This window comes from Scyliorhinus torazame, chromosome 4 (genome assembly GCF_047496885.1).
Source record: "Scyliorhinus torazame isolate Kashiwa2021f chromosome 4, sScyTor2.1, whole genome shotgun sequence".
NCBI classification, from domain to species: domain Eukaryota; kingdom Metazoa; phylum Chordata; class Chondrichthyes; order Carcharhiniformes; family Scyliorhinidae; genus Scyliorhinus; species Scyliorhinus torazame.
The window spans coordinates 132490895-132506423 of NC_092710.1; positions in this window are offsets into that span (position 1 = coordinate 132490895).

Sequence of the window (15529 nt, forward strand, 5' to 3'; positions counted from 1 at the left end):
ACATGGGACCCTGAACAACAAGAGTTCTTGAAATGCTGTGTGGAGGAGCTCAGGGGGGAGGTGGGGAGGGAGCTGTTGGCCCCGATGCTGCGGGCGGTCGGGGGGGGGGAGCGGGGGACCCGGGGGCGGGAGCTTCGGGTCGTGGGGGCGGAGGCGGCCGGGGGTGAGGGCGGTGTGCGGGGTCTGGTGGTGGGGACGGAGACGCATGGGGCACATCGGAAACGATGTGTGGAGGGGTTGGAGGCGCTGGAGAGCAACGCGAGGAGGAACAACCTGAGGATTCTTGGTCTTCCTGGGGGTGCGGAGGGAGCGGACGTCGGGGCATGTGTGAGCACGGTGCTGCGCTCGTTGATGGGAGCGGGGGCCCATGCGGGTCCGTTGGAGGTGGAGGGAGTGTACCGGGTGGTGGCGCGGGGACCGAGAGCGGGAGAGATTCCCGGAGCCATGGTGGTGAGATTCCTCCGTTTTAAGGATGGAGAGGTGGTCCTTGCATGGGCGGGGGGGACTCGGGGCAGTGGGTGGGAGAGCGCGGTGATCCGCGTTTATCAAGACTGGAGTGCGGAGGTGGCGAGAAGGAGGGCGAGCTTTAATCGGGCCAAGGCGGTGCTTCATAAAAAGAAGATAAAATTTGGAATGCTGCAACCGGCAAGACTGTGGGTCACATATCGAGGGAGGCACCACTACTTTGAGACGGCAGATGAGGCGTGGACTTTTATTGTGGAAGAAAAACTGGAATGAGCGGGTTATTAAAAAGAACGTTTGAACAAAGTGGTGGGGCGAATGTGGGGGGCGAAGAGGGGGGTTAAAAAGGGGGGAAAGAGGAGTTTTATATACTAATCCTGCGATGTGGTAACTTTTCTCTCTTCCACAGGTGGTGATGGGGGGAGGAGGGGAGGTGGAGGAGATGGGGCGTTGGCCATTGGGGGCGGGGCCAAGGGAGAAGCACGGGCTTGGTTCCCGCGCTATGATAATCATGGCGGGAATAGAGAAGCAGGAAGGAGGGGGCGTCGCACGGTGCGAGCCGAGGTCACGGGGGGAAGCCGAGGTCGGCCAGAGTTTGCTGACTTCTGGGAGCAACATGGGGGGAGTAATTACGCTAGCGGGGGATCTAGCGGGGGGGGGGGGTGGGAGGGGGGAATTACTGGGTTGCTGCTGCTGGGGAGAGGGGGGAGCTGGTATGGGAGGGGATGGGCGGGGGGGGCACCGCCTGGGGGAGATACAGCTGCGTGGGAACCGGGTGAGGAGCTGGAAAAAGGGGATGGCTAATCGACAAGGGGGGGTAGGAAGCCCCCCAACCCGGCTGATCACGTGGAACGTGAGAGGGCTGAACGGGCCGATAAAGAGGGCACGGGTATTCGCACACCTTAAGAAACTTAAGGCAGATGTGGTTATGTTACAGGAAACGCACCTGAAACTGATAGACCAGGTTAGGCTACGCAAAGGATGGGTGGGGCAGGTGTTCCATTCGGGGCTAGATGCGAAAAACAGGGGAGTGGCTATATTAGTGGGGAAGCGGGTAATGTTCGAGGCAAAGACTATAGTGGCGGATAACGGGGGCAGATACGTGATGGTGAGTGACAAACTACAGGGGGAGACGGTGGTTTTGGTAAACGTATATGCCCCGAACTGGGATGATGCCAATTTTATGAGGCGGATGCTAGGACGCATTCCGGACCTAGAGATGGGAAAGCTGATAATGGGGGGAGATTTTAATACGGTGTTGGAACCAGGGCTGGATAGGTCGAAGTCCAGGACTGGAAGGAGGCCGGCAGCAGCCAAGGTACTTAAAGATTTTATGGAGCAGATGGGAGGTGTAGACCCGTGGAGATCTAGCAGACCTAGGAGTAAGGAGTTCTCGTTTTTCTCCTATGTCCATAAAGTCTACTCGCGAATAGACTTTTTTGTGCTGGGAAGGGGGTTGATCCCGAAGGTGAGGGGAACGGAGTATACGGCTATAGCCATTTGGGATCACGCTCCACACTGGGTAGACTTGGAGATAGGGGAGGAAACAGGAGGGCGCCCACCCTGGAGAATGGACATGGGACTAATGGCAGATGAGGGTGTGTGTCTAAGGGTGAGGGGGTGCATTGAAAAGTACTTGGAACTCAATGATAATGGGGAGGTCCAGGTGGGAGTGGTCTGGGAGGCGTTGAAGGCGGTGGTTAGAGGGGAGCTGATATCAATAAGGGCACATAAAGGGAAGCAGGAGAGTAAGGAACGGGAGCGGTTGCTGCAAGAACTTTTGAGGGTGGACAGACAATATGCGGAAGCACCGGAGGAGGGACTGTACAGGGAAAGTCAAAGGCTACATGTAGAATTTGACTTGCTGACTACGGGCACTGCAGAGGCACAATGGAGGAAGGCACAGGGTGTACAGTACGAATATGGGGAGAAGGCGAGCAGGTTGCTGGCACACCAATTGAGGAAAAGGGGAGCAGCGAGGGAAATAGGGGGAGTGAGGGATGAGGAAGGAGAGATGGAACGGGGAGCGGAGAGAGTGAATGGAGTGTTCAAGACATTTTATAAAAAATTATATGAAGCTCAATCCCCGGATGGGAGGGAGAGAATGATGGGCTTCTTGGATCGGCTGGAATTTCCCAAGGTGGAAGAGCAGGAAAGGGTGGGACTGGGAGCACAGATCGAGGTAGAGGAAGTGGTGAAAGGAATTAGGAGCATGCAGGCGGGAAAGGCCCCGGGACCGGATGGATTCCCAGTCGAATTCTATAGAAAATATGTGGACTTGCTCGCCCCGGTATTGGCGAGGACCTTTAATGAGGCAAAGGAAAGGGGACAACTGCCCCCGACTATGTCTGAAGCAACGATATCGCTTCTCTTAAAGAAGGAAAAGGACCCACTACAATGCGGGTCCTATAGACCTATTTCCCTCCTAAATGTAGATGCCAAGATCCTGGCCAAGGTAATGGCAATGAGAATAGAGGAATGTGTCCCGGGGGTGGTCCACGAGGACCAAACTGGGTTTGTGAAGGGGAGACAGCTGAACACGAATATACGGAGGCTGTTAGGGGTAATGATGATGGCCCCACCAGAGGAGGAAACGGAGATAGTAGTGGCGATGGATGCCGAGAAAGCATTTGATAGAGTGGAGTGGGATTATTTGTGGGAGGTGTTGAGGAGATTTGTTTTGGAGAGGGGTATGTTAGATGGGTGCAGCTGTTGTATAGGGCCCCGATGGCGAGCGTGGGCACGAATGGACAGGGATCTGCATATTTTCGGCTCCATAGAGGGACAAGGCAGGGATGCCCTCTGTCCCCATTATTGTTTGCACTGGCGATTGAGCCCCTGGCGATAGCGTTGAGGGGTTCCAAGAAGTGGAGGGGAGTACTTAGAGGAGGAGAAGAACACCGGGTATCTTTGTATGCGGACGATTTGCTACTATACGTGGCAGACCCGGCGGAGGGGATGCCAGAAATAATGCGGATACTTGGGGAGTTTGGGGATTTTTCAGGGTATAAATTGAACATGGGGAAAAGTGAGTTGTTTGTGGTGCATCCAGGGGAGCAGAGTAGAGAAATAGAGGACCTACCGTTGAGGAAGGTAACAAGGGACTTTCGTTACCTGGGGATCCAGATAGCCAAGAATTGGGGCACATTGCATAGGTTAAATTTAACGCGGTTGGTGGAACAAATGGAGGAGGATTTCAAGAGATGGGATATGGTATCCCTGTCACTGGCAGGGAGGGTGCAGGCGGTTAAGATGGTGGTCCTCCCGAGATTCCTCTTTGTGTTTCAGTGCCTCCCGGTGGTGATCACGAAGGCTTTTTTTAAAAGGATTGAAAAGAGCATCATGGGTTTTGTGTGGGCCGGGAAGACCCCGAGAGTGAGGAAGGGATTCTTACAGCGTATCAGGGATAGGGGGGGGGCTGGCACTACCGAGCCTAAGTGAGTATTATTGGGCCGCTAATATTTCAATGGTGAGTAAGTGGATGGGAGAGGAGGAGGGAGCGGCGTGGAAGAGATTGGAGAGGGCGTCCTGTAGGGGGACTAGCCTACAGGCTATGGTGACAGCCCCATTGCCGTTCTCACCGAGGAACTACACCACAAGCTTGGTGGTGGTGGCTACACTGAAGATTTGGGGACAGTGGAGACGGCATAGGGGAAAGACTGGAGCCTTGGGGGGGTCCCCGATAAGAAACAACCATAGGTTTGCCCCGGGGGGAATGGATGGGGGATATGGAATGTGGCAAAGAGCAGGAATAACGCAACTGAAAGATCTGTTTGTGGATGGGAAGTTCGCGAGTCTGGGAGCGCTGACCGAGAAATATGGGTTGCCCCAAGGGAATGCATTCAGGTATATGCAACTGAGGGCTTTTGCGAGGCAACAGGTGAGGGAATTCCCGCAGCTCCCGACATAAGAGGTGCAGGACAGAGTGATCTCAAAGACATGGGTGGGGGATGGTAAGGTGTCAGATATATATAGGGAAATGAGGGACGAAGGGGAGACTATGGTAGATGAACTAAAAGGGAAATGGGAAGAAGAGCTGGGGGAGGAGATCGAGGAGGGGCTGTGGGCAGATGCCCTAAGCAGGGTAAACTCGTCGTCCTCGTGTGCCAGGCTAAGCCTGATTCAGTTTAAGGTATTACACAGGGCGCATATGACTGGAGCACGGCTCAGTAAATTTTTTGGGGTGGAGGATAGGTGTGCGAGGTGCTCGAGAAGCCCAGCGAATCATACCCATATGTTTTGGTCATGCCCGGCACTACAGGGGTTTTGGATGGGGGTGACAAAGGTGCTTTCAAAAGTAGTGGGGGTCCGGGTCGAACCAAGCTGGGGGTTGGCTATATTTGGGGTTGCACAAGAGCCGGGAGTGCTGGAGGCGAGAGAGGCCGATGTTTTGGCCTTTGCGTCCCTAGTAGCCCGGCGCAGGATATTGTTAATGTGGAAAGAAGCCAAGCCCCCGGGGGTGGAGACCTGGATATATGACATGGCGGGGTTTATAAAGCTAGAGCGGATTAAGTTCGTTCTAAGGGGGTCGGCTCAAGGGTTCACCAGGCGGTGGCAACCGTTCGTCGAATACCTCGCAGAAAGATAGATGGAATGGAAAAAAGAAAGCAGCAGCAGCAGCCCAGGATCGGGGGGGGGGGGGGGGGGGGGGGAGGGGGGAGGGCGGGGGGAGGAGGAACCAGAAGGACTCTCAGGGTTGTTAATATACACTGTATAATATGTATAGGTCGTTGCTACAGATAATTATATATTGGACTGTTAAATTATATTTTTGGAGAGTGTTACTTGTGATAAGGCAGTTGCCAATTAGGGTTAGTTTTCATTTTTGTTATTTATTATTTATTCATTTTTTGTTTTTGTTTTGTTTGTTTATAAAATAGGTCATTGTTATTTGTGCTGTTATAATATTGTGTAAAGGATGCACAATGTACTGTGTTGGTTGACCCAAAATTTTCAATAAAATATTTATAAAAAAAAAAAAATTCACTCGAGACAAGAGTAAAAGTAAACCGTGGCTTTAATCAACTTAGAACAGTGCCTGCCTACAACTGATACAGTACTGTGCGCCGCCTACAGGTCGACTGCTCTTTATACCCACCTCAAGGGGTGGAGCCATGGGCGGAGCCCATACGTGTCCCAACATGTTCTCCTATGGATGATGCCAGACAATGGCCCATAGGTGGAGCCCACAAGGGCAACAGCATAGCATAGATGCAAATACAATGGCAAAGCATGGTACTGATACAGTGGTGGATTATTGGTTTAATACATTCATCACATTCACCCCCTGTTAAAAAAATGAAGTCCGGCGGGGGTGACGGGTTCATAAGTTCAGCCGGTCCGGCGCACGGATTATTCGGTGTGACCACCGAAGATCTGGCGTTGGTGCTGGCCCGGGTGTTGAGCTCATCCGTGCTGGCATCGGTAGTGGGGGCGCCGGTGCGGGTACAGACATGGACTCCGGGAGCGTCTCTTCTGGAGCTTCATTCCTGTGGTGAAGGGGGAATGCCGGGCAGAGCCATGAAGGGGCGGGGGTTGCTGATCATGGTAGGTTGGACGGGATATAGTAGAGGGGCGGTGGTGGTGGTGGTGGTGGAACCGGCGGGTGCCAGGTCCCGGAGGGAGACCGTATCCTGTTGGCCATCGGGGTGTTCGATATAAGCGTACTGGGGGTTGGAGTGTAGGAGCTGGACCCTCCCTACCAGAGGATCGGCCTTATGGCTCCTGACGTGTTTTCTGAGTAGGACTGGCCGCGGTGTCTTCAGCCAGGACGGAAGCGAGGCCCCTGAGGTGGATCCCCTCGGGAAAACAAATAGGCGGTCATGAGGGATCTCGTTTGTGGCCGTGCAAAGTAGGAACCTAATAGAGTGGAGCGCATCAGGGAGGACCTCCTGCCAGTGAGAAACTGGGAGATTCCTGGACCGCAGGGTCAGTAGGGCAGTCTTCCAGACCGTCGCGCTCTCCCTCTCCACCTGCCCATTTCCCTTGGGGTTATAACTGGTAGTCCTGCTCGAGGTGATGCCCTTATTGAGCAGGTACTGACGCAGTTCGTCTCTCATGAACGATGAGTCCCGGTCACTGTGGGCATAATTGGGGAAACCAAACAGGGTGAAGACACTATGTAGGGCTTTAATGATGGCGGACGTGGTCATATCGGGGCAAGGGATTGCAAAGGGGAAGCGGGAGAACTCATCAATAATATTGAGGAAATATGTATTGCGGTTATTGGAGGGGAGGGGCCCTTTGAAATCGATACTGAGGAGCTCAAAGGGTCGGGATGCCTTTACCAGGTGGGCCGTATCTGGTCAATAAAAGTGCGGCTTACACTCCGCGCAGATTTGGCAGTCCCTGGTCATGGCTCTGACCTTCTCGGTGGAGTAGGGCAGGTTGTGGACCTTGATATAGTGGATAAGCTGGGTGACCCCCAGGTGGCAGAGGTCATCTTGCGTGCTGGTGCATGTGCCGTGGGACAGGGCATCTGGGGGCTCGTTGAACTTCCCAGGATGATATACTATATCGTAATTATAGGTGGAGAGTTCGATCCTCCACTTCAAGATCTGATCATTCTTGATTTTGCCCCGCTGCGTATTGTCGAACATGAAGGCTACTGATCGTTGGTCGGTGATGAGGGTAACCTCCTACCAGCGAGGTAGTACCTCCAGTGCCATACGGCTTCCACGATGGCTTGGGCTTCTTTTTCGTCCGAGGAGTGTCGAATTTCAGAGGTGGTGAGGGTGCGCGGAAAAAACGCCACCGGTCTGCCTGCTTGATTGAGGGTAGCGACGAGAGCGACCTCTGATGCGTCGCTCTCCATCTGGAAGGGGACGGACTCGTCCACCGCGCGCATCGCGGCTTTGGCGATGTCCCCCTTGATGCAGCTGAAGGCCTGGCGGGCCTCAGTCGCCAGTGGAAAGATGGTGGCCTTGATTAGTGGGCGGGCTTTGTCCGCATAGTTGGGGACCCACTGGGCATAATATGAAAAGAACCCGGGGCACTTCTTCAGGGCCATGGGGCAGTGAGGGAGAGGGAGTTGCAGGAGGGGGCGCATACGGTCAGGGTCCGACCCTAGGGCCCCGTTCTCCACGACGTAGCCGAGGATGGCTAATCTGGTCGTGCGGAAAACGCATTTCTCCTTGTTGCAGATGAGACTGAGGGTTTGGGCGGTTTGGAGAAATCGGTGGAGGTTGGCGTCGTGGTCCTGCTGATCATGGCCGCAGATGGTGACATTGTCCAAGTACGGAAACGTGGCCCGCAGCCCGTACTGGTCCACCATTCGGTCCATTGTTCTTTGAAACACCGAAACCCAGTTCGTGACGCCAAAGGGGACCCGGAGGAAGTGGAAAAGGCGGCCGTCTGCCTCAAAAACCATGTAGTGGCGGTCCTCCGGGCGGATTGGGAGCTGGTGGTATGCAGACTTCAGATCCATCATGGAGAATACCCGGTAGTGTGCGATCTGGTTTACCATGTCTGCAATCCGGGGAAGGGGGTACGCATCGAGTTGCGTGTACCAGTTTATGGTTTGGCTGTAATCTACAACCATCCGGTTCTTTACCCCGGTCTTTACGACCACCACCTGAGCTCTCCAGGGGCTATTGCTGGCCTCGATGACTCCCTCCCGCAAGAGACGCTGGACCTCGGACCTGATAAAAGTCCTGTCCTGTATGCTATACCGCCTGCTTCTGGTGGCGGCTGGTTTGCAGTCGGCGGTGAGGTTTGCGAAGAGTGGGGTAGGGTCGACCTTTGGGGTCGCGAGGCTGCATAAGGTGAGTGGGGGTAGGGACCCCCTGAACTTCAGAGTTAGGCTCCTGAGGTTGCATTGGAAATCTAGTCCCAATAGGAGAGGAGCGCAGAGGTCTGGGAGCACATATAATTTAAAGTTTGCGTATTTGGTGCCCTGTATTGCTAGGGTTGCGGTAGTGCACCCTTGGATTTGCACCAAGTGCGACCCAGAAGCGAGGGAGATGGTTTGGTGGTCCGGGAAAATTGGGAGCGACCAGCGTCTTACCATGTCCGGGTGAATGAAGCTCTCTGTGCTCCCGGAGTTGAAGAGGCAAGGCGTCTCGTGCCTGTTAACCAGGACAGTCACCATGGAGCTCCGGATGTGCTTGGGTCGCGACTGGTTCAGGGTGACCGCGCTGAGTTGCGGGTAGCCGGCGTGGTCGGAGGTGCTGGGGCGGCTCCGCGATGGCTGCCCATGTTGATCGTACGTGTCGAGCAGCGTAGCAGGTGGCGGCTAAGATGCCGGCCCCCGTTGGTCGAGCTTGGCAGGCGGCGAGGAAGATGGCATCCAAGATGGCGGCCCCCATAAGTCGCACGTGGCCGGCCGCGTGGGGGAGGATGGCCAAGATGGCGGCCCCCGTGAGTCGCACGTGCTGTGAGGACTGGAAGATGGCTGCTCCCACTGATAGCACGAGGCTGATGAGGGGGGCGGAGTCGGCAGACACGCTGCCACGATGCGGGGTCTGCGGGCCTGTGAGTCTGAGGATCGGGCCTGTGAGTTAGAGTTCTTAGGCCTGGCCAGGCAGACTTTGGCGAAATGTCCTTTTCTCCCACAGCTGCTGCAGTTCGTGTTGCGGGCCGGGCAGTGCTACCGGGGGTGTTGGGACTGGCTGCAGAAATAGCAGGGTAGCCCCCCATGATAGGCGGGCGGCCGCGCGGCACAGGCCTGGGGTAGTCTGTGGTCGGGGGTCCACGAGGGGGTTGCGTGGTCAGCCGGGAATGCGGTAAGGTTCTGGAACGCCACTTCCAGAGAAGAGGCTAACTTTACCGTCTGATCCAGGTCCAGGGCCCCCTTTTCGAGTAGGTGCTATCTCACGTAATTAGACCGGACTCCCGCCACGTAGACGTCTCAGATGGCGAGTTCCATATGCTGAGTGGCTTTAACAGCCTGGTAATTGCAGTTGCGTGCAAGGGCTTTGAGGTCGCGTAGGTAGTCATCTAGCAACTCCCCGGGATGCTGGCGGCGAGTGGTGAAGATGTGTCGTGCGTAGACCTCGTTCACGGGCCGTACATGGAGGCGTTCGAGCATCGTGAGGGCATCTGCGTTGGAGGAGGCCCCGTCGAGTTGAACAGAGATTCAATGGCTCACCCGTGCGTGGAGGAGGCTCAGCTTCTATTCGTCGGTGATGGAAGGCGTGGAGGCGGCTGCGAGATAGGCCTTGAAGCCTCAAAGTCAGTGCGAAAACATTTCTTTCACCGCCGCGGCCTGCGGATCGAGTTCCAGTCGGTCAGGTTTGAGGGCCGATTCCATAGTTGCGTTTAAGTTGATTAAATTGATGCGACCATCAATTCACTCGAGACAAGAGTAAAAGTAAACCGTGGCTTTAATCAACTTAGAACAGTGCCTGCCTGCGACTGATACATTACTGTGTGCTGCCTAGAGATCGACTGCTCTTTATACCCACCTCAAGGGGAGGAGCCATGGGCAGAGCCCATACGTGTCCCAACATGTTCCCCTATGATGATGCCATACAATGGCCCGTAGGTGGAGCCCACAAGGGCTGTTGCATAGATGCAAATACAAAGGCAAAGCACGATACTGATACAATGGTGGATTATTGGTATAATACATTCACCACACAGTTAACCGGGGAAAAGGTCCGAAAAGACCACCACGAGTGAGAGCCACCAAATGTGCGACTACTCACACCATGGCTGCCACCAGAAGTCATGACCCTTGTTTCTCATGTATGGAACTAAATGTCTGGGCTGTACACAGAACAATACTTTTAACTGGACCTCGGTACATGTGACAATAAATCCAAATCCAATCCAAATTAACATGTTTTTTTCCAGATGGCAGGCAGTGACTAGTGGGGCATCACAGGGATCGGTGCTGGGGCCCCAGCTATTCTCAATATATATTAATGATTCCACCCAGTATTGGTCCCCAGCTTCACCCAGCTCTCACCTGTGGTTCCCAGCAGTTGTTAGCAGGCATCAGCAGCAATATCCTGGTAAACCACTTTGACAGATTGGTCCAAAACAGGTGAGGCTAGCCGTCAGGTCTCCTACCCTCAGTGACTTAGGGATTTGTCTACCCAGGTATGCGATGACTCATTCCTGTGGTCTGAGTGGATGTGACCTATATAGGGTCAGATGGCGGATCAGCATGGATGACATCTTGGTTGGCTACTGCCTCCGGATCTAGCTCCAGCCATATAGACTTGTCTGGCCAGTAGATTACGATAGATCAAGGTAAGAAAGTGAGATTGACGATGTACAAATTCACTATAATCCAAAGCACCAGAAGTCATGTTGATTGATTGGTTGATTGATTGATTGATTGTCACGTGTACCGAAGTACAATGAAAAGTATTTTTCTGCAGCCAAGGGAACGTACACAGTACGTACATAGTAGACAAAAAGAACAATCGACCAAGTACATCGACAAATAGTACATCGCAAAATAGTGATTGGTTACAGTGTGGAACAAGGAGCCAAACAAAGCAAATACATGAGCAAGAGCAGCATTGGCCATCATGAATAGTGTTCTTACAGGGAACAGATCAGTCCGAGGGGGAGTTGTTGAGGAGTCTAGTAGCTGTGGGGAAGAAGCTGTTCCTGTCTGGATGTGCGGGTCTTCAGATTTCTGTACCTTCTGCCTGATGGAACAGTCTGGAAGAAGGCAATGTCTGGGTGTCAGGGGTCTCTGATAATGCTGCCTGCCTTCCTGAGGCAGTGGGAGATGTATACAGAATCAATGTGGGGGTGGCAAGTTTGTGTGATGCGCTGGGCTGAGTTCACCACACTCTGCAGTTTCTTGTGATCTTGGACCGAGCAGTTGCCATATAAGGCTGTGATGCAGCTGGATAGGATGCTCTCTATCGCACATCTGTAGAAGTTTGTGAGAGTCGATGCAGACATGCCAAATTTCTTTAGCTTCCGTAGGAATTAGAGACGTTGTTGGGCTTTCTTAATTGTTTCATCAACATGAGTGGACCAGGACAGACTGTTGGTGATGGTGCCCCCCAGGAACTGAAAGCTATCTTGCTATCATCCGTCATCCATCATCTATCCGTAAGAAGACCTGTGGAAATGTGAGTGACATAGCAGCAGGTATGGGTTCACTGGGGGCTGTTAGCTGCCAACTGCCACAGGGAACTCAACAGGAAAAAGGAAAAAAAAACGAACAGTGCAAGTGTCATTGGACAAATTCCTTAAAAGCTCCTCTGAAAAGTACCCTGCAAAGATGCTGCAAAACGTCCTACGAACATACGAATTAGGAGCAGAAGTAAGCCATTCAGCCCCTCAAGCTTGCTCTGCATTTAGTAAGATCGTGGTTCACCTGTTTGTGTTTTGAGTTCTATGTGACTTCCTTCAGTCCTACTACACTCGAAGGTAACTCTACACCTCGGATTCTAGCCTTTCCAGCATCCCTGATCTTAATCTCTCCACCAATATTAGCCAAGATTGCTCAGCTAAAACCCTAATCCCTGCAATTCCTCCCTTAAACTACTCTCCCTCTGCACCTCGCTTACCGCCTTTAAGACACTTGGTAAAACTTACCTCTTTGACCACGTTTTTGATCATCTGCTCTTTTCTCTCTTTACGCAGTGTGATGTCAGATTTTTCTTTATAACACTTTTCGCAACATCGTTGCAAGAATCCCGGGCGGGATTCTCTGTCCAATGACGCCGGAATCGCGAAACACGATTGGGTGGAAAATCGTACGAGGCGAAAATCGTGGCTGGCGCCAGGCGCCCAACAAAATAGCACGCCGGTGCCTCGACATTGGCGTCAATGCATTCTACTCCACATGTACAGGAAACGCATTGGCATATCATTTTGTTTTTCAACTTAGAGTACCCAATTCATTTTTTCCAATTAAGGGGCAATTTAGCATGGCCAATCCACCTAGCCTGCACATCTTTGGGTTGTGGGGGCGAAACCCACGCAAACACGGGGAGAATGTGCAAACTCCACACAGATAGTGACCCTGAGCCAGATTGTTGCTAACTTTGCCTTAGTTCAATTGCTCTGTTTTATCACCTTTGCTCTTGAGTCGCCAGGTATCTTTATGATACCGCCACGTGGTTCAAGTCCGAGTAATGATCAATAATCCAATACACCGATTAGTAAGGTTAAAATCAAAGCACATTTATTATACACAGTAATTGCTACTCATGCACAAATTCTACGTCTAAGCTACTTCTATAACTAACAGGCCTATACTTAACTTGGAACTGGCCCACCAGGTCAGGGAAACAAATAGCCTTTCGTTCGGGTTCTGAGTCTGCGGGATTCGAAGTTGGTACAGATTGGTAGCTAGGAGCGCCTATCTCGTAGCGAGCTTTGAATCAAGACTTACAGGTTCGATCTTCACTGCTCCGGTCACGGTCAATGTTGGTTTGTTGTTGCTGGGTGACCCGGGCAGGAAGAAGAGCTGAAGAGGAGCTGCTGAAGAGTGAAGAGAGCGATTTGAACTTGGGGCTCAATTCTTATAGTCCCCAGGGGCTTCCTGCCTTTCGGGGTGGACCCTGTACCTGGTCCCAAGTGATTGGACTTTGTCCCAATCGCTTGGTTCGATTTTCTCCAGCGGTTCCCTGATCGATGGGCGGTCTTGAGGTGCTCGTTCACCTCCTTTTGTGGAGGCTCCTGCTGGCGCCGAATAGTCTGGTTTTGCTTTGTGTGTCTAAATGTTGCTTATTGTTCCCGGGGATTGCTCATTCGTATGCAGATGGCTGTTGTTTTGTTATGCTAATGGTTGCTGGTATCGATAGTGTCTGGCCTTTCCAGAGGTAAATACACAGCCAACCTGCAGCTGCTTGTTTTTGTCCTGTTGGCTGACTTTCCCATCAGCCTTTGCCGTTCGCCATTTTGAATCGGGTGTTGGCCATTTTAAGTGGCTACATACCCTCCTTGCGATACTAACACGAAGCGTGAAGGATCACATAACTGTGTTGCTTTCCATTCCCTGACCTGGGGGGGCACTTCCTTCATGGCCTCTGCACTGACCATAGCTATGCAAAAAATTTTAACTGACAATTCTAAGGGCGCTATGTCAAACAGGGACATGCATTCCAAGACAACAAACTGGGGACCTCTAACTATTCTTAATACACTACACTCACTTAAACATTTCATTATCCTAACTTCCTCAACCATACAACAAAATCATAGCAGTTTATACAGTTTCCTGGCTTGGCAGTCAAGCTCAGGATCGTACAATTTTCTCATGAACATTTCTTTACATTTCTTTATTTACAATAAAACGCAAGTGAATGCTCTTTATTATAGATCGCGGGGGTCGGGGGTCTGGTCGTATCCGGAAATAGGGAATCTGATCCTATATACCGGGGTTCGAGCGCGGTAGGCTCTCCTTCTCCATTTCCTTAGACGCATAGTCTGCACGATGCAGCAGAGTATCGCCAATACCAGTAAGGTTTCCATTACATATGACAGAGAGTACCAGGTTATAAACCTGGCACACCAAGATGATGTGTTGTCGCTGGTGATTCGGCTCTGGGTACTGTGGGGAAGTGAAACATTAACGGCTGGGGGGCTTGAAGTCATGAGGTTCGCATTCACTCGCAACCAAATGTCCATTAGTATGATGCTGATCCATGTGAAGGAAGTCCTCATGGCTCTTCTCTTTCCTTTTCTTTTCTTTTCTTCTCTGGTCCTGGAGCTTCTGGAGTTCTGTGGAAACAAGCATAGCGTCTGTAACTATCTTTGTTTAATATCTCGTACGGTAGTGTGTCTGTCCTGTAGTGCCAATTACTCCCTTTATAATTGGTCACTATGTGTGACTCCCTCATTTTTTTTTTCAAAAACCGAAATTTAGGACAAGACACACTTCCCAATAATGAACCAGTGCGAGCCGTCTCACAGACTGTGCAATTTACCATCCAAATGTTTCAGGATGTAAATAGCATATGGTCGACAACCTAAGGGTTACCTGAAACAAAACAAAACTTTATGAACTAAAATTTCCAAAATGAGGTGCGTATGGGCCGCGACAGTTAAGAGTTGGATGGAGTCCCCGGGTAGGACGGCTACCAATGCCGTGTCTCTCCTACCCGAGCGTAGTTGACCAGAGGGGGGGGTTCCCAGGCAAAGCGGGTCCCAAGCCGTTTCTCCACTGCCTGAGCAACCGACAAGAACAGGCAAGAAATGTAGTCATCGTGGTGGGGCTTGCCATAGTGGTTCTACCTTCGAACCAGAAGGGCAGTTACAAACGGGCGTCTGGTACCTTAACCAGTCTCTGCAGAGAAGCTAGTTCCTCTGAACTAGTGTCTGGCAATAGTGAGTCTCTGTGGGCAAATCCTCAGAGGTTTCTGCTGAAAAGGTGTGGGGCCGTGAAATTTTTTTTCCTGTCTGACAAACAACATTTAACAAACTTACAAACAACATAAAACATGCGGCAGGTTCCATCAGAAAGGACACCACTTCTCCCAAGCGGTTCCTTTTAAAACATCATCTGGACACCTCAATTCTCGGTTGCGAGCAGGGTCGCAAAGGGGTTCTCGGTTTGGGAGTCAGACCCAAGGTCGTCATCTTCTCCTGGGTGCCAAACTCTTGAGTGTATCAGGGCTGAAAAGGCAGCATGGTGTGAGGTGGGGCCGCTCTCGTCGTTGCGGACGAGTCGGAACGAGTTATCTCGGTGCCAATAGTTGGTGTCTAGCTGTGTGGGGACACAATCGGGGTTGTCAGTGTAGTTCGGTGGTCAGTGGTGGGGTTTGTTCAGGAAAGTGATCATGAAGGGATCACTTGGATCGTAGTCGGAATCGCTGGGTGTGGGTCCTGTTGCATGGGGATAGTATGGAGGCGTGCTGTGGCTATCGTCCGAGTCACAGTCGCTGTCTCTGCTGCTGCAGTCTGTGAGCGTTCCGGGGTGGAGTGTATATTTAGGGGGTGGAGTCGCGGTCGAGTCCGTGGCTGGGCTGGACGTGTTGGGGGATGGTAGGGTTACGTTGGCTGTGGGCGGGGTGTGGTGTGCTGCGTCGAGCATGACGTGGTGAGCGTGGTTCGACTGTGTTCCATATGCCTTCAGCTGGTTGATATGGAACCATGCAGTCTTCCCAAGTACCAAGTACGGACCCAAGTATTTTGAGGACAGGAATGT